This window comes from Leucopleurus acutus, assembly GCF_964270905.1.
Source record: "Leucopleurus acutus genome assembly, chromosome: X".
NCBI lineage: Eukaryota > Metazoa > Chordata > Mammalia > Artiodactyla > Delphinidae > Leucopleurus > Leucopleurus acutus.
Genome location: NC_139148.1, coordinates 116187245 through 116199789, shown reverse-complemented (window position 1 = coordinate 116199789; position 12545 = coordinate 116187245). Strand labels below are relative to the sequence as shown.

The window sequence follows — 12545 nt, the reverse complement described above, 5'->3', positions numbered from 1 at the left end:
GTTGGCTGAGGCATTGGGAAGGGTTAGAGAACAAAATTATTGGGTTTTTTTTAATGGGAAAATGATTGTTTTATTTCTATCACAGAGACTAAAGAAAACACATCTTTACATAAGAAACAACAACATGAATATAATAGATTATTTTACCAATTGAATACTGTAGTAAAGATGGGCCTCAGCTAATTAGAGTGATACAGAATTAACAGAGCCAAGTTAACGGGAAGCATGGCATGAATCAATGCTTATGGCAGTGGTAACCTTGAACCATGTCATAACAGAAAAAGAACAGAAGGATGGAATAAGGCCATTTAACTTAAACAAAATGACCCTAGAAGTTTAGAACTAATGATCATGAGAAATTAAAAATCCTTCACTCAAACCACTTAGATTTAGTTATTTATTTATTTTTAACATCTTTATTGGAATATAATTGCTTTACAATGGTGTGTTAGTTTCTGCTTTATAACAAAGTGAATCAGCTATACATATACAGATATCCCCATACCTCCTCCCTCTTGCCTCTCCCTCCCACCTTCCCTATCCCACCCCTCTAGGTGGTCACAAAGCACCAAGCTGATCTCCCTGTGCTATGCGGCTGCTTCCCACTAGCTATTTATTTTACATTTGGTTGTGTATATATGTCAATGCTACTCTCTCACTTCGTCCCAGCTTACCCTTCCCCCTCCCCATGTCCTCAAGTCCATTCTCTACATCTGCGTCTTTATTTCTGTCCTGACCCTAGGTTCTTCAGAAACATTTTTTTTTAAGATTCCATATATATGTGTTAGCATACGGTATTTGTTTTTCTCTTTCTGACTTACTCCACTCTGTATGAGAGACTCTAGGTCCATCCACCTCACTACAAATAACTGAATTTCATTTCTTTTTATGGCTGAGTAATATTCCATTGTATATACGTGCCACATCTTCTTTATTCATCTGTCGATGGACACTTAGGTTGCTTCCATGTCCTGGCTATTGTAAATAGAGCTGCAATGAACATTGAAACCACTTAGATTTAGATTCAGGAAAATTCATTTAATTGCGTTCATATATGTCAGCATTCTTGGAAACAGAACAAGATTAATCTCTGCTTTGTAAAAATACAATAGGTCTTGGCCACTCAATAGTTAGAAAATAAAAGCCTCCATTGGGCTTTGGTCTCCATATATATTTATTTTGTGTAGACAACAATGACTTTTCACCATTTCCTTTCCAATAATTCCATGATTCTCAAAATGATAATTTCATTCTTTCATAGTAAAAAGTTCACCAAACCTTTTAGTACTGTTAACATTTTCACATCTGTTTGGGGATATAGCTAGTTGATTTTCTTCTGATTTCTTCCATTTTTGGAATCCCACATGACTGTAATGTTAAAGTATACCAAGAAGAATAGGAAGTTCAATCAGGAGACAAACACACCAATACAGAGAAGAAGTCCGGTAATGTCTGAGGAGGATCCAGTGTGACAGTCATCAGTGTCACAAGGACCATAGTGATTGTTGAGATAAGAAACAAATGTTGCATAATTCTGGGAAGAAATGTAAAACATGGAAGATATTTCCTAACAGAAATGGAAAAGGATTTCAACTGCAGTTCTTCTTCAGAAGTCTTTTCAAATATTGAAAAGGAAGTTGCACAAGCTATTAAAAATGCCATTATTGTCACAACTGTGGGTATCAGGAGTTCATCCTTCAATAGAAGAGGTAGCTTTGTAAATGTTGACACAAGTAAAAACCAAGCAGACATGAAAGGAAGCTCACTTAACACCAGGCAGACTGGTAATGATACCAAGAGAATGGACTTTCCATGTACTTGAAAAGAAAATTAAAAGAATGATAGTGCACAGCCAACTAGAGTAAATTTGAATCCTTTGGGAGAGGGCTGAAGTGTTCATTTTACATACAGGAAGCAGGCTGAAAAATGTAAAACAAAAGCTGATTATTATGTGGATGTGATGTGGCAGAATATCCTTGATGTTCAGAAAGACACTGAAGCCGCACCAGATATTGGCTCATTTATCCTCAAGTAATCCACGATCACCTGGAAAGAGTCTTCTCAGAACTTGCAGGGTTTGTTCCCTTTCTGTAAAGGATGACAGCCAGCAGAGAATGAAGGAAGCCACAACAGTACAAGCTAGCTTAATTAACAAACCAAATCCCTTTCCTTTGAGGCCTTTTTAAAAAACACTTTCCAGGTTAAAAAAAAGACGCAAGAGAGAAGAGATATGGGAACATATGTATATGTATAACTGATTCACTTTGTTACAAAGCAGAAACTAACACACCATTGTAAAGCAATTATACCCCAATAAAGATGTTAAAAAAAAAAGGTAAGGGGTGGTAAAATTTTCAACTGTTTATAATTTATAGCTAAGCAAAATGACAGTGACCCTAGCACATTCCAGTCACAAGATACTCCAAGAATACCACACAAAGCAAAGCCAAGACTCACAGAATTATACTGAAAATGTCCATAGTTGATTAGAATGAGGCCTGGGCACAGCGATATGCATAGTGCATTAGCAATCTTTTTCTTACTTGAGATTTCTTTTAAACAACAACAGTACAAAACCACTCCAGGTATGTCAATCAGCCAATCAGCAATTAACACAGTTGTACACATCAAGAGTTTATCTCTGGGTGCTGGGAAGATGGCGGAAGAGTAAGACGCGGAGATCACCTTCCTCCCCACAGATACACCAGAAATACATCTACACGTGGAACAACTCCTACAGAACACCTACTGAATGGTGGCAGAAGACCTCAGACCTCCCAAAAGGCAAGAAACCCCCCACGTACCTGGGTAGGGCAAAAGAAAAAAAGAATAAACAGAGACAAAAGGATAGGGACGGCACCTGCACCAGTGGGAGGGAGCTGTGAAGGAGGGAAAGTTTCCACACACTAGAAGCCCCGTCGCGGGTGGAGACTGCAGGAGGCGGAGGGGGAAAGCTTCAGAGCCGCGGAGGAGAGCACAGCCACAGGGGTGTGGGGGGCAAAGCGGAGAGATTCCCGCACAGAGGATCGGTGCCGACCGGCACTCACCAGCCCGAGAGGCTTGTCTGCTCACCTGCCGGGGCGGGCGGGGCTGGGAGCTGAGGCTCGGGCTTCGGTCGGAGCGCAGGGAGAGGACTGGGGTTGGCGGCGTGAACACAGCCTGAAGGGGTTAGTGCACCGCGGCTAGCCGGGAGGGAGTCCGGGGAAAAGTCTGCACCTGCCGAAGAGACAAGAGACTTTTTCGTACCTCTTTGTTTCCTGGTGCGCGAGGAGAGGGGTTTAAGAGCGCTGCTTAAAGGAGCCCCAGAGATGGGCGTGAGCCGCGGCTAAAAGCGCGGACCCCAGAGACGGGCGGTAGACGCTAAGGCTGCTGCTGCCGCCACCAAGGGGCCTGTATGCGAGCACAGGTCACTATCCTCACCTCCCTTCCGGGAAGCCTGTGCAACCTGCCACTGCCACGTTGCCGGGATCCAGGGACAACGGCCCAAGGAGAACGCACCACGCGCCTCACGCTGGTGCAACATCACGCCGGCCTCTGCCACCGCAGACCTGCCCTGCACGCCGTGCCCCTCCGTCCCATCCTCCCTCCCTGGCCTGAGTGCGCCAGAGTGCCCGAATCAGCGGCTCCTTAACCCCGTCCTGTCTGAGCAAAAAGCAGACGCCCTCCAGCGACCTACACGCAGAGGCGGGGCCAAATCCAAAGCTGAGCCCTGGGAGCTGTGAGAACACAGAAGAGAAAGGGAAATCTCTCCCAGCAGCCTCAGGAGCAGCGGATTAAAGCTCCACAATCAACTTGATATACCCTGCATCTGTGGAATACCTGAATAGACAACGACTCATCCCAAATTGAGGAGGTGGACTTTAGGAGCAAGATCTATGATTTTTTTCCCTTTTCCTCTTTTTGTGAGTGTGTATGTGTATGCTTCTGTGTGAGATCTTGTCTGTATAGCTTTGCTTCCACCATTTGTCCTAGGGTTCTATCCGTCCATTTAAAAAAAATTTTTTTTTCTTAATAATTAATTTTAATTTTAATAACTCTATTATACTTTTCTTTCTTTCTTTCTTTCTATCTTTCTTTCTTTCTTTCTTTCTTTCGTTCCTTCCTTCCTTCCTTCCTTCCTTCCCTCCTTTAGACAACGAAACATCCCAAATTGAGGAGGTGGACTTTGAGAACAAGATTTATGATTTTTTCCCCTTTACCTCTTTTTGTGAGGGTGTATGTGTATGCTTCTGTGTAAGATTTTGTCTGTATAGCTTTGCTTCCACCATTTGTCCTAAGGTTCTATCCGTCCCTTTTTTTTCTAAATATTTTTTAATTCAATAACTTTATTATACTTTATTTTATTTTACTGTATCTTCTTTCTTTCTGTCTTTTTTCCTTCCTTCCCTCCTTCCTTCCTTCCTTCCTCCCTCCCTCCCTCCTTTCTTTCCTTCTTGCCTTCTTTCCTTCTTTTCTTCTTTCTTTCTTTCTTTCTTTCTTTCTTTATTCCTTCCTTCCTTCCTTCCTTCCTTTCTTTCTTTCTTCCTACTTCTACTAATTCTCTCTACTTTCTCTCCCTTTTATTCTGAGCCGTGTGGATGAAAGGCTCTTGCTGCTCCAGCCAGGAGTCAGGGCTCTGCCTCTGAGGTGGGAGAGCCAATTTCAGGACACTGGTCAACAAGAGACCTCCCAGCTCCACATAATATCAAACGGCAAAAATCTCCCAGAGATCTCCATCTCAACACCAACACCCAGCTTCACTCAACGACCAGCAAGCTACAGTGCTGGACAACCTATGCCAAACAACTAGCAAAACAGGAACACAACCCCACCCATTAGCAGAGAGGCTGCCTAAAATCATAATAAGTCCACAGACACCCCAAAACACACCACCAGACGTGGACCTGCCTACTAGAGAGACAAGATCTAGCCTCATCCACCACAACACAGGCACTAGTCCCCTCCACCAGGAAGCCTACACAACCCACTGAACCAACCTTAGCCGCTGGAGACAGACATCAAAAACAACGGGAACTACGAACCTGCAGCCTGCAAAAAGGAGACCCCAAACACAGTAAGATAAGCAAAATGAGAAGACAGAAAAACACACAGCAGATGAAGGAGCAAGATAAAAACCCACCAGACCTAACACATGAAGAGGAAATAGGCAGTCTACCAGAAAAAGAATTCAGACTAATGATAGTAAAGATGATCCAAAACCTTGGAAATAGAATGGACAAAATGCAAGAAACATTTAACAAGGACCTAGAAGAAATAAAGATGAAACAAGTAATGATGAACAACACAATAAATGAAATTAAAAGTACTCTAGATGGGATCAATAGTAGAATAACTGAGGCAGAAGAACGGATAAGTGACCTGGACGATAAAATAGTGGAAATAACTACTGCAGAGCAGAATAAAGAAAAAGAATTAAAAGAACTGAGGACAGTCTCAGAGACCTCTGGGACAACATTAAACGCACCAACATTCAAATTATAGGGGTTCCAGAAGAAGAAGAGAAAAAGAAAGGGACCGAGAAAATATTTGAAGAGATTATAGTTGAAAACTTCCCTAATATGGGAAAGGAAATAGTTAATCAAGTCCAGGAAGCACAGAGAGTCCCATAAAGGATAAATCCAAGGAGAAATACACCAAGACACATATTAGTCAAACTGTCCAAAATTAAATACAAAGAAAGCATATTAAAAGCAGCAAAGGAAAAACAACAAATAACACACAAGGGAATCCCCATAAGGTTAACAGCTGATCTCTCAGCAGAAACTCTCCAAGCCAGAAGGGAGTGGCAGGATATACTGAAAGTGATGAAGGAGAAAAACCTGCAACCAAGATTACTCTACCCAGCAAGGATCTCATTCAGATTTGATGGAGAAATTAAGACCTTTACAGATAAGCAAAAGCTGAGAGAGTTCAGCACCACCAAACCAGCTTTACAACAAATGCTAAAGGAACTTCTCTAGACAAGAAACACAAGAGAAGGAAAAGACCTACAATAACGAACCCAAAACAATTTAGAAAATGGGAATAGGAACATACATATCGATAATTACCTTAAATGTAAATGGACTAAATGCTCCCACCAAAAGACACAGACTGGCTGAATGGATACAAAAACAAGACCCATATATATGCTGTCTACAAGAGACCCACTTCAGACCTAGAGACACATACAGACTGAAAGTGAGGGGATGGAAAAAGATATTTCATGCAAATGGAAACCAAAAGAAAGCTGGAGTAGCAATTCTCATATCAGACAAAATAGACTTTAAAATAAAGACTATTAGAAGAGACAAAGAAGGACACTACATAATGATCAAGGGATCGATCCAAGAGGAAGATATAACAATTGTAAATATTTATGCACCCAACATAGGAGCACCTCAATACATAAGGCAAAAACTAACAGCCATAAAAGGGGAAATCAACAGTAACACATTCACAGTAGGGGACTTCAACACCCCACTTTCACCAATGGACAGATCATCCAAAATGAAAATAAATAAGGAAACCCAAGCTTTAAATGATACATTAAACAAGATGGACTTAATTGATATTTATAGGACACTCCATCCAAAAACAACAGAATACACATTTTTCTCAAGTGCTCATGGAACATTCTCCAGGATAGATCATATCTTGGGTCACAAATCAAGCCTTGGTAAATTTAAGAAAATTGAAATTGTATCAAGTATCTTTTCCGACCACAAGGCCATGAGACTAGAAATCAATTACAGGAAAAGATCTGTAAAAAATACAAACACATGGAGGCTAAACAATACACTACTTAATAACGAAGTGATCACTGAAGAAATCAAAGAGGAAATAAAAAAATATCTAGAAACAAATGACAATGGAGACACGGCAACCCAAAATCTATGGGAGGCAGCAAAAGCAGTTCTAAGAGGGAAGTTTATAGCAATACAAGCCCACCTTAAGAAGCAGGAAACATCTCGAATAAACAACCTAACCTTGAACCTCAAACAATTAGAGAAAGAAGAACAAAAAACCCCAAAGGTAGCAGAAGGAAAGAGATCATAAAAATCAGATCAGAAATAAATGAAAAAGAAATGAAGGAAACGATAGCAAAGATCAATAAAACTAAAAGCTGGTTCTTTGAGAACATAAACAAAATTGGTAAACCATTAGCCAGACTCATCAAGAAAAAAAGGGAGAAGACTCAAATCAATAGAATTAGAATTAGAATTGAAAAAGGAGAAGTAACAACTGACACTGCAGAAATAAAAAAGATCATGAGAGATTACTACAAGCAACTCTATGCCAATAAAATGGACAGTCTGGAAGAAATAGACAAATTCTTAGAAATGCACAGCCTGCCAAGACTGAACCAGGAAGAAATAGAAAATATGAACAGACCAATCACAAGCGCTGAAATTGAAACTGTGATTAAAAATCTTCCAACAAACAAAAGTCCAGGATCAGATGGCTTCACAGGTGAATTCTATCAAACATTTAGAGAAGAGCTAACACCTATCTTTCTCAAACTCTTCCAAAATATAGCAGAGGGAGGAACACTCACAAATTCCTTCTACGAGGCCACCATCACCATGATACCAAAACCAGACAAGGATGTCACAAAGAAAGAAAACTATAGGCCAATATCACTGATGAACATAGATGCAAAAATCCTCAACAAAATACTAGCAAACAGAATCCAACAGCACATTAAAAGGATCATACACCATGATCAAGTGGGATTTATTCCAGGAATGCAAGGATTCTTCAATATACGCAAATCTATCAATGTGATAAACCATATTAACAAATTGAAGGAGAAAAACCATTTGATCATCTCAATAGATGCAGAGAAAGCTTTTGACAAAATTCAACACCAATTTATGATAAAAACCCTGCAGAAAGTAGGCATAGAGGGAACTTTCCTCAACATAATAAAGGCCATATATGACAAGCCCACAGCCAACATCATCCTCAATGGTGAAAAACTGAAAGCATTTCCACTAAGATCAGGAACAAGACAAGTTTGCCCACTCTCACCACTCTTATTCAACATAGTTTTGGAAGTTTTAGCCACAGCAATCAGAGAAGAAAAGGAAATAAAAGGAATCCAAATCGGAAAAGAAGAAGTAAAGCTGTCACTGTTTGCAGATGACATGATACTATACATAGAGAATCCTAAAGATGCTACCAGGAAACTACTAGAGCTAATCAACGAATTTGGTAAAGTAGCAGGATACAAAATTAATGCACAGAAGTCTCTGGCATTCCTATATACTAGTGATGAAAAATCTGAAAGTGAAATCAAGAAAACACTCCCGTTTACCATTGCAACAAAAAGAATAAAATATCTAGGAATAAACCTACCTAAGGAGACAAAAGACCTGTATGCAGTAAATTATAAGACACTGATGAAAGAAATTAAAAATGATACAAATAGATGGAGAGATATACCATGTTCTTGGATTGGAAGAATCAACATTGTGAAAATGACTCTACTACCCAAAACAATCTATAAATTCAATGCAATCCCTATCAAACTACCACTGGCATTTTTCACAGAACTAGAACAAAAAATTTCACAATTTGTATGGAAACACAAAAGACCCCGAATAGCCAAAGCAATCTTGAGAATGAAAAACGGAGCTGGAGGAATCAGGCTCCCTGACTTCAGACTATACTACAAAGCTACAGTAATCAAGACACTATGGTACTGGCACAAAAAGAGAAAAATAGATCAATGGAACGAGATAGAAAGCCCAGAGGTAAACCCACACACATATGGACACCTTATCTTTGATAAAGGAGGCAGGAATGTACAGTGGAGAAAGGACAGCCTCTTCAATAAGTGGTGCTGGGAAACTGGACAGGTACATGTAAAAGTATGAGATTAGATCACTCCCTAACACCATACACAAAAATAAACTCAAAATGGATTAAAGACCTAAATGTAAGGCCAGAAACTATCAAACTCTTAGAGGAAAACATAGGCAGAACACTCTATGACATAAATCACAGCAAGATCCTTTTTGACCCACCTCCTAGAGAAATGGAAATAAAAACAAAAATAAACAAATGGGACCTAATGAAACTTAAAAGCTTTTGCACAGCAAAGGAAACCATAAACAAGACCAAAAGACAACCCTCAGAATGGGAGAAAATATTTGCAAATGAAGCAACTGAGAAAGGATTAATCTCCAAAATTTACAAGCAGCTCATGCAGCTCAATAACAAAAAAACAGACAACCCAATCCAAAAATGGGCAGAAGATCTAAATAGACATTTCTCCAAAGAAGATATACAGACTGCCAACAAACACGTGAAAGAATGCTCAACATCATTAATCATTAGAGAAATGCAAATCAAAACTACAATGAGATATCATCTCACACCAGTCAGAATGGCCATCATCAAAAAATCTAGAAACAATAAATTCTTGAGAGGGTGTGGAGAAAAGGGAACACTCTTGCACTGGTGGTGGGAATGTGAATTGGTTCAGGCACTATGGAGAACAGTATGGAGGTTCCTTAATAAACTACAAATAGAACTACCATATGGCCCAGCAATCCCACTACTGGGCATATACCCTGAGAAAACCAAAATTCAAAAAGTGTCATGTACCAAAATGTTCATTGCAGCTCTATTTACAATAGCCCGGAGATGGAAACAACCTAAATGCCCATCGTTGGATGAATGGATAAAGAAGATGTGGCACATATATACAATGGAATATTACTCAGCCATAAAAAGAAATGAAATTGAGCTATTTGTAATGAGGTGGATAGACCTAGAGTCTGTCATACAGAGTGAAGTAAGTCAGAAAGAGAAAGACAAATACCGTATGCTAACACATATATATGGAATTTAAGGGAAAAAATGTCATGAAGAACCTAGGGGTAAGACAGGAATAAAGACACAGACCTACTGGAGAACGGACTTGAGGATATGGGGAGGGGGAAGGGTGAGCTGTGATAGGGCGAGAGAGAGGCATGGACATATATACACTAACAAACGTAAGGTAGATAGCTAGTGGGAAGCAGCCGCATAGCACAGGGAGATCAGCTCGGTGCTTTGTGACCGCCTGGAGGGGTGGGATAGTGAGGGTGGGAGGGAGGGAGACGCAAGAGGGAAGAGATATGGGAACATATGTATATGTATAGCTGATTCACTTTGTTATAAAGCAGAAACTAACACACCATTGTAAAGCAATTATACCCCAATAAAGATGTTAAAAAAAAAAAGAGTTTATCTCCTATCCACGTGATATATAGAGAGCAAACTAGTCTGGATTTATAAACTCTGCCATATATACATCTAAGAGACAACAATAAGCTTAAGGGGTGAATACTCAAATCCCCAATATTGTACCTTTTTATCACTGCTGTTAAAATTCCCTTGTTTGGTAAATTATAAGTAATTTCTTTCCAGTGTCTCTCTGCTTCATAACCACCAAACATAGGAGGTTTTCCAGTGCTAGATGACCGGTTTATTGTAAAAGGATATAGCGCAGGAACAGGCAGATGGAAGAGATGCATAATGCCAGGTATGAGGAAAGGACACAGAGCTTCCACGCCCTCGCCAGGCGCACCACTCTCCCTGCATCTCCACGTGCCCACCAACCTGGGAGCTTCAAAATTATTGGGTTTTGACTCCTGCTTGTTCTCCATAAGGCTTCCACAGACATGAGAATGGCAAAGCCCAAATTCAGGATAGTGTTTACATGAGGGACAAATGTAGTCACTGCGTTTGAAGTTTTATTTCCTTAGCTGGGAGGTGAATATACAGACATTCCTTATACTGTTTCCCATACATTCCATACATTTTCATATTCCTGCTATACTTCATCAATAGAGAAAAAGAAAAAGGGAGATAATGAGGCAAGCAGGAACGCCCAAGAGTAAAATAATGGTATAGAGTATATCTTTCAAATATTGGTGGAAAATAACTTGGAGCCTAGAATTCTACTTCTAGCCAAACATTCGAGTGTCAGGGTGAGTTAAATGCATTTTTAATACATGAGGTGTCTTTGTGTGTGTGTTTCCAGGAAGCAGACGCTGAGACAGACCCGTGAATATAAATAGCTTACTTGCGAGGGAATCCCAGGGAGCAGTGGTATGGGTGTGGGGAAATGAGCCTTAGAAGGAAGGCAGCCAGTTAAGGGGGATGATCTAGGAGGTGAGAGCTGTGGGTCACTGGAGCTTATTCAGAGAGGGGGGACTATGGGAGACTGTGTAGAATGCACCTCAAATCCATCTCAAGTATGGGACAAGGAAGCTGGCGTATGTAGCCACCAAAACCCCAACTATTATTTAATAAAGCTACTTCCAGGGGTAATAAATCTCTCGCACTTCCGGCTGGCTTTGGGTCATGTCCAGCATGCGCCAAGGGTGAGGAAAAAAACCCTAATGCAGAAAGTCATGGGTGGTTGTAGAAAGCAGTTTAGTGGGTGTAGAGGTGAGACCTGGCTCTGAGGAGTCAGAATCTTTTTGGCATTGTCTGCAATACTCTACCCACTGTTTGTGTGAAATTTTCAATAAACTGGAATTACATTTCCTCTCTCGGTCTGATCATGTGTTAAACATCGTACCAATTAGCATATTTAGTTGAAAATTGGTTTCAGGAACCCCAGTCCCAGAGAATTGTGAGATGACTTTTCAGCTGCCTAAGAAATGTTTGCATTGCAGACCTTAGAATCTTCTAGAGAAAAAGAGAGCAAGACCTCTGTGGTCTGTTCTGACTGAAGATGTGCCCACTGGGTGGGTGGGAACGGGTCTTTCCCTGGGATTTTATGAAAACCTTGGGCTGCAGGTGTCAGCAACTCAGTTCATGTCATCCAGTCTAAAGGGCCCCAAGCTGCAAAGTGTCACATCCTGCCTGAGGGGTTCCTCAGCATGCAGAGGTCAAAGAAGCTCCCCTGGTCTTCCATAGCACCTGGAACTTTTTAATATCCCTATTATTAAGCTCTGTGTTAAGGAATGAATCGCCCATTAAGGGTGTGAGCTAGTCCCACCCAGCTATGCTCACCCTTATCCCAACCAGTATACTGTCCCCATAGTGTTGTTATCGAAAGTGGGGTCCGACTGCTCGCTGCTCTGAAGCCAATAAGAGGCAAGGCTGGTGGAAAGGAAAGTTTGCTTTACTTCGGAGGCTGGCAACCAAGGTGGGTGGCAGGGGAGAACTCCTGTCCAAAGGTCGACTCGACTCCCCGCCACTGACAGTCAGTGGGCAAGAGTTTCAGGGGTGTATAGGTGGAGGGAGGGGGCTACATGCAGAAACAGAACAGTCAGCTCTGACAGTCATCTGGAAATTGGTCATACGGTGGTCTGATCAGTGACATCTTGATTGTTTCAAGTACAGTTAGTCTTTAGTTCCAGGGTCGGTTTGTTCCCATTTCTTTGAGGACAGTTCTCGAAATTGTGGCAGCTTATGTCATGGCTACAGCCTGGTCATCATGTAGTTAACTTCTTCCACCTGGTGTGCGTTTCAGTATCTATAAGACAGCTCACAGGATACGGCTCAGAATATTATCTATAGCCCCTAAGGAGGAACTAACTTCGCTTAATGATTAAGTT

General features: G+C 40.9%; 1 pseudogene across 1 annotated transcript; it reads right to left on the bottom strand.

The window, feature by feature from the left end:
• Positions 1 to 1321: 1321 nt before the first annotated feature.
• LOC309978057 (dolichyl pyrophosphate Man9GlcNAc2 alpha-1,3-glucosyltransferase-like) lies at positions 1322 to 10508 on the bottom strand (annotated as a pseudogene). Its single transcript has 3 exons — positions 10234 to 10508; positions 2310 to 2648; positions 1322 to 2192 (listed from the first exon to the last, which is right to left on the bottom strand). The product of its transcript is annotated as a dolichyl pyrophosphate Man9GlcNAc2 alpha-1,3-glucosyltransferase-like (transcript).
• Between the last annotated feature and the right edge of the window lie 2037 nt (positions 10509 to 12545).